The sequence below is a fragment of the Chanodichthys erythropterus genome, chromosome 3 (genome assembly GCF_024489055.1).
Source record: "Chanodichthys erythropterus isolate Z2021 chromosome 3, ASM2448905v1, whole genome shotgun sequence".
Classification (NCBI taxonomy): Eukaryota; Metazoa; Chordata; class Actinopteri; order Cypriniformes; family Xenocyprididae; genus Chanodichthys; species Chanodichthys erythropterus.
In genome coordinates, this window is record NC_090223.1 from 47995338 (window position 1) to 48015424 (window position 20087).

At 36.7% G+C, this 20087-nt stretch overlaps 1 protein-coding gene across 3 annotated transcripts in view; it reads right to left on the reverse strand.

Annotated features, from left to right (window-relative positions):
* Positions 1 to 20087, reverse strand: part of brd4 (bromodomain containing 4) — a 60177-nt gene that overhangs the window by 37736 nt on the left and 2354 nt on the right. For 2 of the 3 annotated variants that reach the window (XM_067382597.1, XM_067382593.1), the window contains exon 2: positions 9239 to 9374. The exons of the other annotated variant lie outside the window; for it this stretch is intronic. The gene's annotated coding sequence lies outside the window, so the exon portion shown is untranslated. The remainder of the gene's footprint in view (positions 1 to 9238; positions 9375 to 20087) is intronic. 3 annotated transcript variants of the gene reach the window in all.

Here is a 20087-nt window from a genome sequence, read left to right on the forward strand (position 1 = left end):
CCAGCACACCTGACAACACAGGTTCTTCAGAGCAAGAAAAGCATTATTTATTTATTTATTGACAAGAGATGGAAGATTCTTTTAAGCTTGATCAGCAGGTAAACTGTTAATGACAGTCATACGACAAAGTTACCTCTAAAATATAGATTTATCAGAGCCCTTTGGTATTTCATTTGAAGGACGATGAAGACCTATACTGTTTTTAGGAAGCAGAACTTAGGAAAGAACACTACATTTCAAACCCATTAATCATGTCTTTTCATTTGGTACCCATTTTTTAGACTCAGAAAAGCAGACAGTCCTAGAAATGTCTGCCCTTGTTTCTCCGTGAAGATTCATCTGCACTGCTTGACTTATTCTGCTGAATAAAGCCTTGAAAACATCTTGCCGCATAACCATGAGTGACTAATGGGGATGCAAATCTTCATGACACCAAATTAATTTTTTATATATATATATTTATTTATTTATTTTTTATGGTTGGTTGGTCCAATTCAAAATTGATTTAGTGAAATTGGGAGGTTGTTCTCAAATGGTTAAAACGTTATAAACTTTTTACATAATTGAAACTTGATTACATGAGAGATGATACATTTCATAAGTTATACTATATGTTAACATGAATGTGCTATAACTAGTAGTAAAGAGGAAGAGATGATCTGTTCACATGTTGATTGAACTGAAACGGCTACAGCCATCTGTTGTGCCACATTAAAGGTGCCCAAGAATGTTTTTTCACAAGATGTAATATAAGTCTAAGGTGTCCCCTGAATGTGTCTGAAGTTTCAGCTCAAAATACCCCATAGATTGTTTATAAATTTTTTTAACTGCCTATTTTGGGGCATCATTAAATATGCACCGATTCAGGCTGCGGCCCCTTTAAATCCTTGCGCTCCCCACCCCCGAGCTCTCGACTATAAAACAGTGCATAAACAAAGTTCACACAGCTAATATAACCCTCAAATGGATCTTTACAAAATGTTCGTCATGCATGCTGTATGCATGTTTCGAATTATGTGAGTATAGTATTTATTTGAATGTTTACATTTGATTCTGAATGAGTTTGATAGTGCTCCATGGCTAATGGGCTAAGATTACACACTGTTGGAGAGATTTATAAAGAATGAAGTTGTGTTTATGAATTATACAGACTGCAAGTGTTTAATAATGAAAATAGCGACGGCTCGTCTCCGTGAATACAGTAAGAAACGATGGTAACTTTAACCACATTTAACAGTACATTAGCAACACGCTAACGAAACATTTAGAAAGACAATTTACAAATATCACTAAAAATATCATGATATCATGGATCATGTCAGTTATTATTGCTCCATCTGCCATTTTTCTTTTTGCTTGCTTACCTAGTCTGATGATTCAGCTGTGCACAGATCCAGACGTTAATACTGGCTTGTGTAATGCCTTGAACATGAGCTGACATATGCAAATATTGGGGGCGTACATATTAATGATCCCGACTGTTACATAACAGTAGTTATGTTGAGACTCGCCTGTTCTTTGGAGGTCTTTTAAACAAATGAGATTTACATAAGGAGGAAACAATGGAGTTTGAGACTCACTGTATATAATTTCCATGTACTGAACTCTTGTTATTTAACTGTGCCAAGGTAAATTCAATTTTAAATTCTAGGGCACCTTTAATGTGCACCAAAATGATACTTATTGTTTAAAATTTGTGATGTGACAACATCATTGCAGACTGTGTTGCATGTGAAAAAATTAAAGCACAAAGCTTATTGCAATTTATTGGATGGTAGGCATGCTATAAATAATCTTTAGTATTATAGCAAAAAAGATTGATCTATTCCTTTAAGAAATGTTAATTTGATGGGTTAATGTAAGGTGATATTGATGTATACTTTGTTTCTTTAGGACACTTGATGACAGACAGGCCAGAAAGATGAAATTTTGGATTCTTATTGTAAATGAAGATGATGTCCCTAGCACATTGTCTAACATCGCAAACTTTGCTATTGTGTTGGAAGAGGTTTTCAAAGATGTTTCAGACCTGTAGTGTGCAGTGTTCTCTTCTCTTTCTGTAGTGTGCAGCCTTCTCCTTACCTTGGACTTTGAGTCGTTTTGTTTTGGTATTGTTTAAAATGAATGTTGTATTTATTTTATAGTTAAGAAGTAGTTGCGATGTTTGATATTGTTCATCTTTTTATTTCCATATGAAAACAGGTGCTTTTGCTATTGGTTTCTATTAAGTTAAACAAAACTTCAAGCCTGCAGTTATAGATTCATTTCATAACCTTGTTTTAATGTTACCCTCTTAAGCTTCATCTGGATGCCAACGCACTGAAGCACTCTTTGTTTATATTAGTTTTAGTGTAAATGATTGTAAAAATTAAAAAGATCTAAAACTCAAGCTTCAGTATTTGACCTCTGTTTTATTCTGAAAAACATATAGGTGACAGTTATGTCTTAATTTGTGTCAGAAATTATAAAAATGAAAAAGAGTCAACACCTTTAATATGAATGAGCATCAGCAGCATCCATTCAGAAAAAAAAACTACTGTACGGTCGTCATGAAAATGCTTGACAAAACAATCTCTCTCAGGGCTTTTAGTTCAAAAATGTGCACATTTGGAGAAATATTGACAGATTCTCATATGTTTACATCAAATTTATATAGAGGAGTAATATTTATTACATTATTACCAAAATGCATTATACATTATACTACTTTTATCAGTAATTTAAGAGTGAATTTGTAACAATTTATAAATAATTATGAATAGTAAATCTCACTGTAATGTTTCTTTTTTCAAGAAGGGCATTTGATACAGTTCCAAAGAAGGTGAAGTGAGAGTTTGATCAAAGAAACAGGAAGTCGTCAGTAATTATAATAGAGACAAAAGAAGAATCAGAGTCATAACCAGGCCGGAGAGGTGTGAATGTGTGCAAGGAAGACTGAAACTGAACGGGCAGTTTGGAGCAGTTTGCGACAAAACAATAGAGACAATACACTTGCGTAGAAAATGGCAATAAATATCAGTTAGCATTTTACAGTCTTCTCAAAATATAATCACATGACATGGTTTTGAAAAACATTTAGACTTTAGATCTTCAAATTTGAAAATACAACATGGTCAGGCATGTGGCTTTAGCTGTAGTGCATTTCTAGATTTGACTTTTCAATAAACTGCCAAGTGTCTGCTTTCAAATGAGAACATATTTATGCTTTTAGTGCAAAGGCTTCATGAACTGTATCTGTTTTAGCTCAGATATGCCACTTTTTTCAAAAGCGAGGGGTGAATGCTAACATGTTAACTAGAAAAAAAAAACTTTTTCAATAAAACACATACATCAAGGCAGATTAAGTAAACATTACAAGTTTACATTTAATCTAACTATAAAAACTATACTATACAAATTATTTTTTAACTATAAAAGCTTTATCAGCTGAACAAAACAATATAGGTTTAGAGACATATGACTTCTTGGCACAAAAGTTGAGAACTCAAAAAAAAAAAAAAAGCTGTACAGCAACTTGCCTTGAAATTTTAAGTTAAGTTAACTCATTTTTTACAGTGTATGATGCTCTAGAGTTTGACAGTCACTGTAGTCTTCCACTGTGTGGAAAATTAGGAGTTTGGAATGACACAGTAAATATGACAATTTTTATTATTACGTGAACTATTCCTTTAAGCACAGAATTAAACAATGTTTGTGTGACAGACTGGGACAACCTCTCATTCCCCGAAAGACCTACAGACTACATCAACTGTGTTGTTCCCTGATGTCATTAACCCACCATCTGTCCACAGACACCTCATCATCATCATCATGACTCAGGCTAATTTCCTTCCTCCCCCGTCCCTCTCTGCCACCTTTACCTCACTTTCTATCACTTTCAGTTCAGGACCACCCAGTTACACAGTGGTCACAGTCACCCACGCTGACAGTCAGCACATGGTGGAGGGGAAAGTGTTACGAGAGAGAAAACAACAGAAGAGCAGTAGCTTGTGAGCTCCTGTAACTGGTAGGTCACAGAGGGGAAGGAAAAAAAAAAATAAAACTGATCCCAAATGGAACAACACACTCCAGGGACTGTCAAAGCTGAATACTCAAGTCAACAGTTGAACATTTACAACTAAGGTTTATAGATCAACATGTCGCCAACATTTATATGCATTTGAATATTTATGTATTTGCTCTGAAATTATTTAAATGCTTATTTTAGTCCATCAGAGGAACATTAATATTTCAAATCTTGTACCCAAGATTCAAAATGCTTAAAGTAAAATGCAATTAAACTAAGTAATTTAAAGATGTATTTATATGCCCCAAGAATCCCCCCCCCAAAAAAAGTGTTGTGACCTAGGACCTCATGAACAGGCTGTACTTCTAACCCTTAAAGCCTCATATTAATTCATGTCGAATTAAATCCAGTGTCTACTCTAAGGTCCATGTAGATTTGATTCTGCCTCATTAAAGGACACTTGTAAACAATCATTCTTACCCAAAAGGGAGAGGGATTTACACTAGAAGACAACAAGCAATTATCATGTATTGAATGCCAGTGAGAATAAAAGAGGGGTGTGCCATGTGAGAGTGACGGATCTCTAAAGAGATGAGATCACAACAGCATATACAATGTCGATGAACAGATGTGACGGGGAGAATCCTGTGTAAGCTGCTTTCTAAACCCAAACCCTTACTCACCTTCTGCCCAGATATAAACACTTTCAGTAACCTCTGTCTTTTTTACGTCGTTTGCTACTTTCATTTGTACTTGCAGTACAGAGGGAAAAAAAATAAGTCGGGTTCAAACTCACACTAAATGAGCACAGGTCAACATTGAACTATGCCACATTAGTCTTCTAAAGGCTAATTAATTACCGGTGCTTGTTAAAGCAAACATTATTCATACAACCAGTTAAGAGGTTCAAATTTATAAGTAAGTCATTTAAAGCAAGGCATTTTTAAGTAGTGAAGACAAACTGATTATCAAGGTATTTCTCTATATTAGGGAGGACATTTTTTTGGTCACAAGTATAGCAAAACCTGCACACACACACACACACATACAATGCTTCCTTACTACAAGAGGGGACAGGAACCCTAACCTTTGACCTCAACCACTCACATTCCAGGTAAACCTACCCAGTCCGACCATCTGCACTCACTTTTACTGCCCCATCACAGGACTCAACCACTCCTTTAAGTGTGTGGGTGGGTGTGTTTGGGAAATCTGTATGTTTTCCATGTCTTTAGGCTGTGTGTATTGCTGGGGGGAGGAAGAGACATCCTCCAATTTCACATTCTGTCAGGAAGCCCTCTGCAGCAGAATGCCAGAGCCTGGCCAACCAGCGGCAATCCCTCCACCCAGAGAGCACGTGCCTTCTCCAACACCGCCTGAGACAATACAGCAGCTGCCCGAGTGACAAAGCACAACTCTGAGAGGCTGCGACGACCCTCACCAGCATTTGGTGACTGTTTCTGTGTGCGTGTGTGTCTGTGTGTGCGCACACACTCCTGCATTCAAACATAGATTGGACTGGGGAGGGGAGGAAAGTGAGGAGAACAAGGGGGGATGGGAGGAATGGATGAGAAGGCAGCGGCGGCAGCGAGCGCCTTCAGACTTCTGAGCCCATTAATCATCTAAACATTTGAGAAGCTCCAGCCAACAGGGACCTGGCTGGAGAGAACAGGGACAAGTAATCTGCTCTTCCTACATGTGTGTGTGTGTGTGTGTGTGTGTGTGTCTGCATCAGGGAGGAGTATAAAGGGTAAAGCAGTTGAGAGTAAGCTCATGAAGAAAAGAGGGAAGTACAGGATACACAGAAGCAGGACAATAAAAGGCTTTCATGTGATCCATTGAGTGAAATGAAGAGGGAGCTCTCCTCTCTCCCCATCTGCTCCTAACGCAAGCCTCCTGTGGCACACGGGACATCTGTCGTTTGCGGCGATGTGCCCTGCGCTGACACAGTAGCCATACACTGGCACACAAGAGCGCCAACAGACACCTTAACCATTCTCTGCCTCCTGTCATACAGCCGCTGCGCTGCACGCACCCGTCGCAACTCGTACGCGCTCACAGCAGCAGACATGTCCTCTGGAGGACACAGATCTTCTTCAAAAGGCCACAAGCAGAAACAAGTCAACTATTTTTGACACTGATACAAACAAACACTCACGCACACAGCTCTAAAGCCTAGCTCAAAATGTTGTCTGCCTGGTGCAGTTTTGTAAATTTATGAATAAGATCAATCATAAACAATCAACATAAAAGTCCTATCTTATTGCTACAGGCTAATTTCCTTTTTTGTTTACACAAAGGCACTTAGCTTGAGCAGCCGGAAAAAAAACAGTTTTTAGTGTGATTTTATCTTCATTTCTGATGGCATTGTTGTAAGATTTTATTTCTGATTCAAAACACACTACAGGTCAAAAGTTTGGGGTTACTTGAGGTTGGGGTATTACAATTTTAAAAAATGGTTTTGTATTTTATTTTATTTTAAAATGTAATTTATTCCTGTAAATCAAAGTTGAATTTTCAGCATCATTACTCCGGTCTTCAGTGTCACATGATCCTTCAGAAATCATTCTTATATGATGATTTGCTGCTCAAGAAACATTATGATTTTCAATGTTAACAGTTCAACCGCTTGGTTGCACTTTATTGTACAGGGTAGCATTTCCCAAAAGCATCGTAAGCCTAAGTTGATCGTAGCTCGATTGGTGGCAATGGAGCTACGATTAACTTGAGCATACGATGCTTTTGGGAAATGCTGCCCAGTACGTGCACTTGTGTACAATGTACTTACAGTGTACTTACCAAGAAAGTACTGAATAATATAGGTAACTAGATGGGTTAAGATTAGGTTTAGAGGTAGGTTCAGGGTTGTACCTAGTTAATACCCAGTTATTGTATATAGTATGTATATGTGAAAAATAAAGTGCTACCAAAATCTTTTCTAACATTATAAATGTTGTCAATTTAACACATCCTTGCTGAATAAGTGTTATCGTACTGACCCCAAACTTCTGAAAAGTAGTGTATGTTTTATGACACACTCATTCAGAGCACAAGCTCCCCATTACATCCACATTCACACAACAGACTAGTGTTGTCAAAAGTACCAACTCTGATACCAAGTCAGTACTGAAATTTTATAAATGTGACGGAGCATCAATGACGCTCTTTACTGAGCGCTTGCAAAGATGTTGTTTTCAACGTTGCTTTCAAATGCTCCCGCTTTCAAACACTTCTGTGTGCTTTCAAACACTTCTGTGTGCTTTCAAACACTCCCGTGCTTTGATCATTGGAGCCAATCACAGACTTATCTGTTGAGTGCGTGAACACAATGACCAATCAGAGGCGTTTACAAAACCGCTCAACAGCGCTCAAAGAGTCACATTTTTAAAATTGCAGTACCGACTTGGTATCGAAGTCGGTACTTTTGACAACACTACAACAACAGACGCAATAGTTTAGACTGTTTTCCGGTGCACTTTCACTAGGCATTAACCTGGAGATCATCAGCCTAAGATAATAACAGAACAAGCGTCCGCCAAGCATGATTCCTCTTTTGTACTGTTGAGAACACCGTCTTTATTCGCCATACAATTTAAAAGCGCACTTTAGCTAACTGAGGATACATAAACCAAACAGACTAAAGCCTCCAAAACAAGAGGGGGATCAAAGGATTTTATCAAAGATGGAAACAGTTTTACTCATCAGCATATGTTGATCTCAGCAGCAGTCCTGAAACTTAAAAGCTGCTGTGCATGAAACAAACATACCACTGATCCACATTATACACAGAGAAACTGACGAATAGATTTACTGTCCTAAATTAAGGCATTCACACATTCTGATGTTTTAAAATTTGATCTTTAAGCGGTGGTCCTCAAATGTTGCAGTCTTTAATAATTTCATTATTTTTCTTATGTTAGCCAAGTTTTTTTGGCTCTAAAAGCCATATTTTAGATTTTTAAAACCATTTTGCACCCTCTGTCTGATCTTTAAGATTTAAACTGTCAGCGTTATCTCCAAATCTGACACACACCAACATGCAAATTCACTGCCACTTAAAATCCAGTTTTTAACTTCTAAAAGAGCCTATTTTTAAAATAATTGTAAGAAGACCCATCAAAAAAAAAACGAATTGCACATGACAAATGATTAAGATTTGGGGACACTGTTAAAAATAAACTTCTGATACTTGTTTCTAAAGTTGGGATTTCTCAGAAAAATGCACAGCAGGGCAGGGAGCGAGACACAGCCAGAAACACCAAAAGCTTTGGGAAAAGTTCCTTGATATTATATAGGAAAATGTATTGTTCTAAAAAAATACAGTGTGGATGATAGAACGTCCCGTACTTCAGTACCAAGGCAACAGTTACAGGTCATACAAGAGTTAATGACACAAATACAATAAAAATCAAAACACAAACAAAAAAAATAAAATAAAAATACAGCAGTTTAAAATTGCACAAAATGTTTTACATTTACATATGACAAACTGAAATATGAATAATAATATGAAAATGAATAATAAATATAAAAAATAAAACTTTCTGGTAAAACCTAACTAAAGTCCTTGAAGGGTTTGCTCACACAAAAATGACATTTCTGTCATTATAGGATTAGTTAATTTTCAAATTAAAATTAGCCCAAGCTTTACTCACCCTCACGCCATCCCTGAGCTTACTAAATAAAAATGTCTACTTTAAAAGCAAGACGTCCAATAAATGTTTGACAGAAATGGGATCTTGCAGAAAATACATAAAGTTGAATCTTTGCCTTTCAGCAGAAATTATTTGAATTTTGATTCAGTAACAGTCACAAACAAATGAGATGTTATGTCTTGATGCGAAGACAGCCAAATAAATACATGCACAAAATATCAAAATGTAAAATACAATAATTTATGTAGTTTTATTTTACATTATTGTTTGTGTATTTTTTCACTTTATATTCCTGCCATTGTTTCAATGCGTTTAATTTTTGCGGTGGCATGGTGACAACCCTGTGAGACAACACCATGTTTTTAAGAACTGCCTCTGAAAGTAAATATGTTTGCTGTGAAAAATTTTTATAAAAAAGGCATTCAGACTACAGGGACATGATCATGATCTAACAGACACAAACCCCTCCGCCACATTTCATGAAGCCGTTATCCTATTTGGCAGACATTATTTAGACATTAAACTTTTATTTCCCGGCAGGAATTATGACAGGAAAGCTGTCAGGTTATTGACTCACATTTTTGTCTCTCGTGTGAAGAGTCTCTTATCTGAGCGCACACATCTTCTCCAAGAGCACTCAGCAGAAGAGCTGCTTTCACGCGGTCCAGAGAGAAGTCACCAGCTCAGACGCAGGCTACGCTGATCACACGGTACTGTGGACACAGAGACAGACAGGGATGAGTGACTTGTTTGAAGTCTCCACTCATTTAACAGCAGCGCACTCACACAGTAAGCACTCTTCGCCTCAAACTCTCACTCGCTGAAACGCAAAATCAAACTGGCTGCAGCTTGTCTGATGCCTTTGATAAATAAAACTGATATCACATTTCAAAATTGACTAGTTGGTGGCTCACCTGAATGGATAATCAACTAAATGGTCTTAAAGGGATAGTTGTCTTCATTGACATCTAGAAAATTGTCAGTTTACTCAAATTCATGTTGTATGTTTTTGAAGCAAAACACAAAAGGAGATATTCTGAAGAACGTTTCAGTGGGGTACTAAACAATGTTGACATTGTACTGCAAAAAAAAAACATTTTTTCAAAATATGTTCTTTTATGATCATGTTCCTCAAAAGAAAGTCAAACAGGTTTGGAACATTATGAGGCGGAGTATCATTAATGATTAATCGTAATTGATTTTTGATTTCGATTTTGACTTCCAATGATTATGATAATCACTGTGAAACGTTTATTGTGCCGCTGCCACATTCCTTTCCTTCACTGTGGTGCACTTTCGTCCCTCCCTAAAAGCTCAAACTTGACATCCAAATCAGCCAAATAAGTGAGTGTTGTAAAATGCAGTCTACAGTTGCTAAACTGTGGGATGTGCATGATATTTAACAGTGTTATTAAAAGCATATTAAGCCGCGAAAGAGATACTAGGGGCTTCGCACCAGGTATTTATAGGAACTTGGTAGCCATCAGGGTGGATCCCCTAAAAACTAATAATTCCCCTATGCTGTTTTCCTGGTTACATTCACACCGCCATTAGGAACTCTGAAGTGACGTAAGCTTCACTTGTTGTGGTGACTTATTTTGACAGCTCTGAGAATGCCAAGCACACAGCACTCCAATTCTACATCAGTTTAAAAGCCATTTAACAGTCCTGTCTAATACATTATTAGTGAGAACTGTAATACAAAAGAAAGGAGACAGTATATGAAAAAGTATTTACATTTGCCGTGTGGTTGATGCCCAATGTCACTAGCTTAGCAGAAGTACATAATCAGGTTTTGCTTGGTCCAAAGTTACGATAGATTATCTCCTCAGTGTAAAGGTTGAGAGGTCCATTTATCACCGTTTTCCATGTTAGCAGAGTTTAGTATGTGGAGTAAATACATCAGTCAACATTTGAAGTGGATCAAAAAGGTTAGTCAAGGTTGTCCTAAGAACCAAGTTGTCCTAAGAAGAAGGTTTTAGGACAACTTTGATGAAAGGTTTTGATCCACTTCAAATGTTGACTACTATATATAGGCTATAATCTGTGTGTGTGTGTACAGCTTTTTTTTTTTTTTTTTTTTAAATGGCAGGTGTTGGCGCTTCATGTGCATTTGGATAATCAGCATACACTTACGATGCAAAACCCCCCATTCCCTAGGTGACCTCCCGTGTGCGTGCTTCGAGACGGGAATAATGATTTTCAAAATGATTGACCGATTCATGATTTTGATTTCAATTATGTTTAACTAGTCAACTTAAAAACACAAGTACAGTATGATTCAAGTAACATTCTAATTAATCTGGTTAAATAAGTTCTATTCAAAGTGTAAAAGTGTTTTTTTTTGTCTGCCGTGATCAGGATTTTACCACCTCCGCCTCGTTTTGAGCCAGGAAAAACCCTGGCTGGGCTGTGTAGTTCTAAGCATCTCTCAGCTCTGTATCATGCTTGAAAAATTTGGTCTCTATTTGAATATTGATAGACTACTTTGATTATGGTTGCACTTATTGTTTGTACTTAAGACTAAGAGAAAACATTCATTTTAATTTATGCTGTTTTTATTTCTTTGATCAATTTGTGGAGTTCAGTTAGGAGGTCAAAAGTTCTCATATGAAATCATACAGGAGAGAAGTCAGTCAGTTGAGTTTGTGGTAAAACCTCTTACAGTACTTGAGTATTGTTGTCTTTTACCGCATATGATAATTCATACTGAATTATTATACAGTAGAACTGAAATGACATTAAAAGATGATTAGTTAAAACATTTCAAACACACCTGCAGACTATTTTTCTAGTCATGCATTTCATAACTGAGGATTTCTTAAAAACACTGTGTAAAAATCGTCTTGTTCTCGTGAACTCAATATCATGTCTCGTCTCGTGAGCTAACCGTTTTGTCACACCTCTAATAAGTTCTGTGGCATAAATATCTGATTAATCTCATAAAGGATGCGTGTGGTTGAGTTAATTAGCCCGCTAACAAAACGTTTCAGTTTTCCGCCATTCATTCAGCGCACACAGCTTAAATGGCAATGCTGTTATATGAAATAGAAATATTAATTTTAGATTGCTTTTTCAAAAACATTGATACATTACTAATAATTACTAGCACTTATTTTTATCATATTTTTTCATCATCATGCTTTAATTAAAATAATTTCATTATTGTGTGTGCAGAAGCCATTCCATTTATCTATGGCAGTGGTTCTCAAAGGGCTTTTCTGTGGGGCTTTTCCTAAATCACTCGGAAAAAAGTCTTCAAAGTAAAAAAGTAAAGTTTCAGCTTTGTTCTTTTCCATGCACTCCACAAGAAAATAAAAATAAAAAAAATATATCACCCAACTCACACAATAATTAATTCTTTCCAAATATATTTTTTGCTATGTGGTGAAAATTCCTGCCCCTTTTTTTTTTTGTAATAAATATAGCTGTGTCCCAATCTAGGGGCTGCACGCTTTGAAGGCTACATGCATCATCGAGGCAGTCTCATTTAAAATAAATAAGCATTAGATTGCAAGGAAAGAAAGAAATTACAGTATTTTACACCTCATAATGAATATCAGTCAATTTTATTACGGTTACTTTTCTTAAATATGACATCCTTGATGATGTATGCAGCCTTCAAACGCGACCTCCGGAGGACACAGCCTCCGAAATGAGATGCAGCTCCTGTCACCAAAGGAGTGTGTTTTTGGTTGTGAGGGAAATATTACCTTTTTCAGCTTCCCAAAGAACACAGAGTTAAGGGAACAGTGGATAAAGTTTGTTTTTCCGGGGCAACAACGGAGTTGATGCAAGTATAGGGCTGGACGATTAATCGAAAAGTAATCGAAACTGAAATTCAGAACCTCTAACCGATGTAATTTTCCCATGTCAGTTATTTCGTTTTTTTAATCCTGTTAATACTTCCCCCTACCACGTGTGTAGCCATGTGACTCCACACTGTCCAGGCAGTAAAAGCAACACAAAGGTGAATGCAGGTTCAACACATATAATGTAAACACGACGAACGTTTTTATTTCCTTTTTATTTATAATGATGTCGCAGCTTGCAGACAATCTCTATGCAAAAGCTGTGCACCCTCGTGACACTTTAGCTCCACCCACGGCACTGATAGCAGGCACTCCTCCGGGAGCTCTGCTTTTTTTTGGAAAGACTTGGTACAGCGCATCTATCTTTTATAAATATGATAAAACTAAAGACTTTTCGGAGATATGAAGGATGATATACTAGCGCATACTCAATCGTTAATACTACTCTATAGGTACTCAAGATTACCATGAGATTGGTATAAACTGTGTATGTTACCCCCCGTTTTAAAAAAAAAAAAAAAAAAAGGTTTGGGAATCATAAACATTTTCGGCTCCAGTTCCGATTCCAATAAAATTATTAATTAACAATAGTGGTAAGGAATAGGGTTGGATATCGTTTGAATTTTAACGATACTGATTCTGCTTATCGATTCCAATTCTTATTGATGTGTGATTTCGATTCCAATAAGGTTTATAAAAAAATATATAATTAAAATTTGGTAGGCCTATCATTAACATTTATTCTAAGTCTTATTGCAAAACATTTCATTGTAGCCGAATATCATGAACAAACATCAATAGGCTGAAAACACCGCCATGGACACGTCCTTCAACGAAAACTCTAAATCTTCACAATTTAACGTCTCAAGATTAGATGAGACTGACCAAATATGATGAAGATCTGATTAAAGCTCTAGGAAGAGTTTGTTAAAGTACAACATCTGGAAATGGCAAAAACTGCCAACATTTTGCATAGAAATTTCAAAAAAATCTCACTTCCTGTCAGGTTTTCAGACTTTGCACCCAGGGACTTTTTTGTAGGTATTGGGCCATTACATCTGTCTACCGAATTTCATACCTGTACGTGAAACGTAGCACGAAGGGCACTTAATTTAAATTTTGTAGGTGGCGCTATCGGGCCATTTTGCCACACCTAATTCTGAAACCAATTTTCACCACTTCTGACCCCCGTGCAAAGTTTAATGAGTTTGAGAACATGTTTAGGCCCTCAAAAATGCAATTCATTTCGGAGAATAATAATTGGCTGAGCAATTACAATAGGGTTCTCACACCATCGGAGCTTGGGCCCTAATTAACAAATCACAACATAAATACAACTGAATATGACTGAACAATAACAAAAGTTATTCAGAAGAATGAGTGAATTTTCTTTGTCTTGTTGTTTTGATTAGTGTCAATATAGAGACGGCAGCAGGAATGTTAGGCTGTTGTCACTTTAAGAGCTGCACGGATCCATTCAAGCGTTTTCCGTGCTGCACACACATCTAAAGCGTGCTCACATAAAAAGTGATTTTAAACCATTCAAGTGCGAGACAACACCAAATGTCCATCACCTGCTTTCAAATGGAGCGGCACTTAATATACAGAGCCGTAGTTCGCAGACAAGCTACGCAATATCACGTAGCTTGTCCGCGAACTACGGCTCTGTATATTAAGTGCCGTTCCATTTGAAAGCAGGTGATGGACATTTACCGCTAATCACAGAACCGGCTTTACTGATGAGACACGCATGACAATCTCATGCGATTAATCGTGCAGCTCTATCGCAAGCCATTTTCCGTGCTCAGTGCCGAGTCTTTTGCACTTGAATGGTTTAAATCACATTAAAATGCACACACAGGAACCGATAAAGGGAATCAAAATGTGCGTTTCTAATCGACACTTCGGTTCTTGAAAATTTGGAATTGGTTCTCGATACCAGTCCCTACAGATAAAACAAAAACTGTAATAGTATCTCCGTGATACTAAAATAACACTGTTACAACCACAACCTCCCACACACGGATTTGTAACCATAATGCAATACAGGATAATTTGGCATTTCTGACGTACAGCACAAAGAACAGTACTCCAGATATTACCATGAATCATAAATTACTAGAAAGCAGCACAGATACAGATAGAAAAGAACATTTCTGTTTATCTCTTCTCCAACCCATTCATTCCTGCTCCGCTCATTCAGAGGTCACATCCTAAATGAGGCCGATGAAGGAGTTGCTATGACAACAAAAACTGTGAGGAGGGAAAACAACCAGACATGCACATACATAGAGGAGTTTCACCCTACAACGGTTCTACAAGATCACTGTGAAGTTATAAACAAGCTGAAAACACTGACCTAGAGTCATCCGTACATTAAGAAGACACCTCTAATGCTGTTTATGGGTAACCCCAGCACCTTTGCCCTGCTATCTCTGTGCACTTTAGGCTGCCCGAGGGCGACGTACAGAGTCAGAGCATCAAAGGTACAGAGGTCACAGTCCCTGTTAATAATACTATAGAGGAACAAGTTAGTCAATTAAACCCATTACATCACTAAACTCTCCTAAGAAATGTAACGTTATCTATACGGATGTGTCTCATGTTCACAGCGGATGCCACGCAGAAGCCAAGACAGTCAGTTTATGATGGGGGTGGTTTGTCAGGTTCACACTTGGTTCATTCATAGGTGGCCTCACATTTGGCTGATCACAAAATCCATATCCATAACAATGCAAAGCTGCTTTAACTTGTCATTTCTCCCCTTGATGTTTTGATTCTTTAAATAAAGTTTGTTTGTGTTTTTAATGCAATGCCAGCTTCTGTGGTAAGAAAAATGACATATCAGGTTTTTAAAATCTATTTTTGCTGAACTCAAACTTTATTTGGTTTAACTTTGTTTAAAATTTCTTCCAAAGTGTTTCAGGATTCTCACAGGGTTAAGACCAGCACAATGTAATGAACACGTTTCAGAGATAAAGTAGGCCTGCCGCATTTGGTCGATATAATCGACTGCGTCGACGCTGATAATTAGTCAACTTCAATATTTTTTAATCGACTGATCATTTCATGTTATTTTACCTTTTAAATTTCGTTTTCAAGCTTTGACTAAAATAAGAACAGTTTTCTCCACACCACTAGTGTGAGCTAACGTTACACGCCTCACGTCAACGTTTCTAAGGTTGACGGTGAAGCGGAGTCGAGTGCGATGTCAAACGAGTTTGTTAGCAAAAGTTTTCAAAGGCCGAGGGGTCTGAAGCACTTCAGATTAGCTGATGATAAATAGGTGGTTTGTACTCTCTGGTTTCGTTGGCATGCCGCAGCAGCACAAGCTCGATGCATGAACATCTGAAGAGGAAACATAACAGTTAGGGGCTGTTCAAGATGATGGGCCGCTGGTAATGGTAAAGCGTGCTATAGAAGCAACGTGAGCAACCGCGCCACTTTTTTTTTTTCACACATTTTTTAATACGACGTGAATGGCCCCAAATACTTTTCGAAGAAGTTGGGTCGCGAGGACCACTGTAACAGATTGATCTCTGCCTGCGTTTGTTAATGTGCAGGCATGATGTAATTAATTAATAAAATTGATTTTTGTTGGAAATTAGTTTAGATTAATCAATTATTCGATAAATTAGTCGATAGATTAATCGATATAAAAATATTTGTTAGTTGCAGCCCTAAGATAAAGAAATAAAACTACTAAAAAAATGGTCTCAGACTCAGTTCTTGGAGGGCCACAGCAGACTTTGGCTCCAACTAGGCCTATTGCGATAATCAATATATCGATATGACCTCGATAATTTTTGTTGTTTGCCCATTGTTTAAATAAATGTCACCAGCATTTTGCCGATCGTGCTGCCTTTTTCATCTTATCTGCTCTCCGTATCGGAGGCAAAAGCGGGGCTCAGGCCAGAGTCCTGCATGGGTCCCGTTTGATAAACCCGCACCCGCAGTTAGTAACAGCATACCTGACCCGATATCTGACAGAAACAATCATTTTTGCCCGCACCCGACCCGACCCATTTGACATAAAAACCGCGACCCGATCCGCACCAAATCTCCTACATCAAGTATGCAAAAATATTTTTCTAATTTTTCTGATTCATTATGCTCCGAAGCTTCCTGAAGCAGTGTTTTGAAATCGGCCATCACTAAATAAGTCGTTATTTTGTTTTTTTTTGGCGCACCAAAAATATTCTTGTCACTTTATAATATTAATATTGAACCACTGTACTCACATGAACTGATTTAAATTATGTTTTTAGTACCTTTATGGATCTTGAGAGAGGAAATGTCATTTCTCCCTTTGCAGGCCTCACAGAGATTTCGGATTTCAACAAAAATATCTTAATTTGTGTTTGAAAGATGAACGAACATCTTACGGATGTGGAACAACATGAGGGTGAGTAATTAATGACAGAATTCACATTTTTGGGTGAACTAACCCTTTAAATATAGATTAATCTTATTAAAGTTAGGTCAAGACTGCAGTGAGTGATTTTTTGCAGTGAGTCTTGTTTGATTAACATTAAAAACACAGACAACAGCAGGAATATTAGGCTGCTGTCACTTTAAGACACAATGCACAGATATACTGATACTGATGCATTTTCTTCTGCTTAAGATAACCGACTAAGTTTACTAAGATACTCTCCAAGACGGCCATTTTGGCATAATTTGACAAAACCACGTCTGACTGGATACGCGTCTTCTTGCTAAAAAACACGTGCAAAAAAAAAACAAAAAACAAACTTTCATGGCGATGGAGCACTGGCCCGATCAGGACAGTGACAGTTCTGTCAACTCTTGTCCATCGGGCAGTCCTGTCGTGCCCCGCATTTAGATCTAGCACGTCAATTCTCTTTATGTGACATAAGCTAGTGTTTCAACAGATCACAAAACTCACAGTTCGGATCATATTACAGTTTTTGAGTCGGATGATTTTTTTGGATCAGCAAAAAAAAAAAAAAAAAATTGGGGGTAACTTTGCTTTCCAATTAAAACTCACTTTAAGTACTCTCATACCACAGCAAAAACTACTAACCTAACTAATAAAGTTTACTAAAGGCATGTGGTCAGTAAAAAGAACAAACCACACTAATTACAGGCATAAATAAAAACAATAACAAAATTACAAACAAACAAAGGTCTAACTGTAGTATTAATTTCAGGTAGATAAGTGTAATTAAAATGTAAAATAACACTATTTATATATACATTTAATATAGATTTATATCTTCGTTAAAGTTGTGTTTTGTTGTTTGATTAACATCAATGACAGAAAACAGCAGGTATTTATAAGCTACAGTCACTTTAAGACCACACGCATGGATCCAATAATGATACACATCCGATTACTTTCTCAACTCCCTGCATTCACTTAAGACACAACCGACTGTTTACGAAAATATTTGCAGAGATGGGTATTTTAACAATTTTGTGTATGTGTACATGGCATCTGTGCCAGCTGCATATCAGTGCTTTAGTTCGTGTAAAACATCTAGTAGCCTACAATTCATTTGATGTTTTGCACAATAAAATCATTATTAGTTTAAATTGTTTTCATTGAACTGTTTTGAATGTAATTTGTATTGTGATCGGGAGCAACTTAATTATGTTATTATTACATAATCCGAAAAAATGTTAATTATTTGAAGTAACTATGCGGAACTGAAAGTATGCATTGCAATGCGATACTTTGGCAGGTCAAGTAAAAATCTGATCCACCGCCTGACTAAATAAATCCTTAACGTTGAGTCCTGGGATGTTTTTGATGCTAAAAAAACCCCAAAAAAGCACAATAAGCCACAAACAAAAACTCAATATGGTATGGAGTAACATCCAAAATGCAAGTAGGGCATTTACACATATACACGGTACACACAATTGACAGACAGAAACTGGTCAACCAGTGGAGGTTTTGGACTATGGTATTGCACTCATTATACCCATCTTGCGGTTTAAAAACAAGTGATTTTAAATCATTCAAGAGCAATAAGAAGTGAAAGAAGTGAACTTTCGTTATATTGTATGTGCACACTGTCTGAGAGAGTGTTTCTGAGTGCTGTGAGAGATGCTGCTCAGATAGCGTGCGAGTCTTGAACAGAGTTGTTTTTGGTGCCTCATTGGGCTTGAACAGTCAAATACACTCACTCGTATGTGCCAAAGTGCCAGTCTTTGTGATTATCCTTGTAAACAGTCGTTTATGTCTTAAGGGAACAAACAGTAGATAAAGAAAGTGTACGTGTATCAGTAGGCTATATTAGATCAGTGCATTCGGTCTTAAAGTGACAGCAGCCTAATAAACCTGCTGCTGCCAGTTTCATTAATTTTAAATGTCAATGCTCTTGACTGAATCACTTTTGTAACTTCAATAAGTATAAATGTAGATTTAATTTACACAGTGAAGATTGTGCAGTGTTTTTGTACATTTGAGTACTTTATTATACAACTTCTATACAGCCCTATAGTGCTTGAAATTTTTCAGATAGGTCCATTTCATTTCCATATTTGTTATATTGTAGTACTTTTTTTTTTTTATTCCTAGTACTTGAAGTTTTTTTTATTTTATTATTATTATTATTTTTTTTTTTAGGTAGGTCAAATTCATGTGCGTCTTTGTTCAATTGTAGGTTTTTTTTTTTTGTCCTATTGCTTATAATTATTTTTTTTTGTTCATATTTTATTCATTTATCTCTCACTGTTTACTTGCCTTCAGTGAGTTTGACAGTTTTTTTTTAAACATGTTAGTTAAGCTTGTATTTTGTGATATTGAAATTGGTGATTACACTTATGAAATTTCAATACAATCAAAAATCTTTATTTAAAAAAAACAACAACATGCAGACAAATAGTGGTAATGATGTCCCCTGAAACAGAGCATTTTTTCATTCCTATGGAAGTTGAAAACGCTCGCTCTTCTCCGATTACTCCGCGCCAGTTTTTTGACCCATGGGAGGGGTTCTAGCAGACCAATCACAGCACTTGCAGTCTCCGTAGAATTGACATTTTTGAAGAGGTGCACGTCAGGCTACGTCGTAGGCTACGTGTAGTACAAACAGCCTATGCCATAGCGACGGTGTATACTCAATGCAGAAGTATAAATCAGCCTTAATGTAAAAAGTCTCACATGTCTGAATGGTTAAATACACAACTTGTATCAAAATGTGTATCTTGGCAAGTATTCACATAAATATTTATTACATGTAATAATACAAGTATTCTGTAGCATTTTGTACCTGAATACTAAACATATCTGAAAAAATTAATGCGCACTTTATTTAATTTATATACTTGTCCTCTTGTTGTCTGCCTTATTTTGTTATTAAAAGAACAACAACAAAAATAACTTGTTTAAAATTGTGTCAAAATAATCAAAGGTTCTGCCATGTGATATCCTAAGAAAAACATTCTCTAATAACTGGGGATGCACCGATATTTTGGCTACCAAAAATGTTCAAACAAACAGATATATTCAGTTTCGGGACAAAATCAGTGACTAAAACAGACGTTTAATCTGATCGCGTTTTAGAAGGAAGATATGGGAAGATATAGCTGTAAGTTATTTCAATTAAAGATTACCAGAACACTTAATAATTAAAAAAAAAAAAT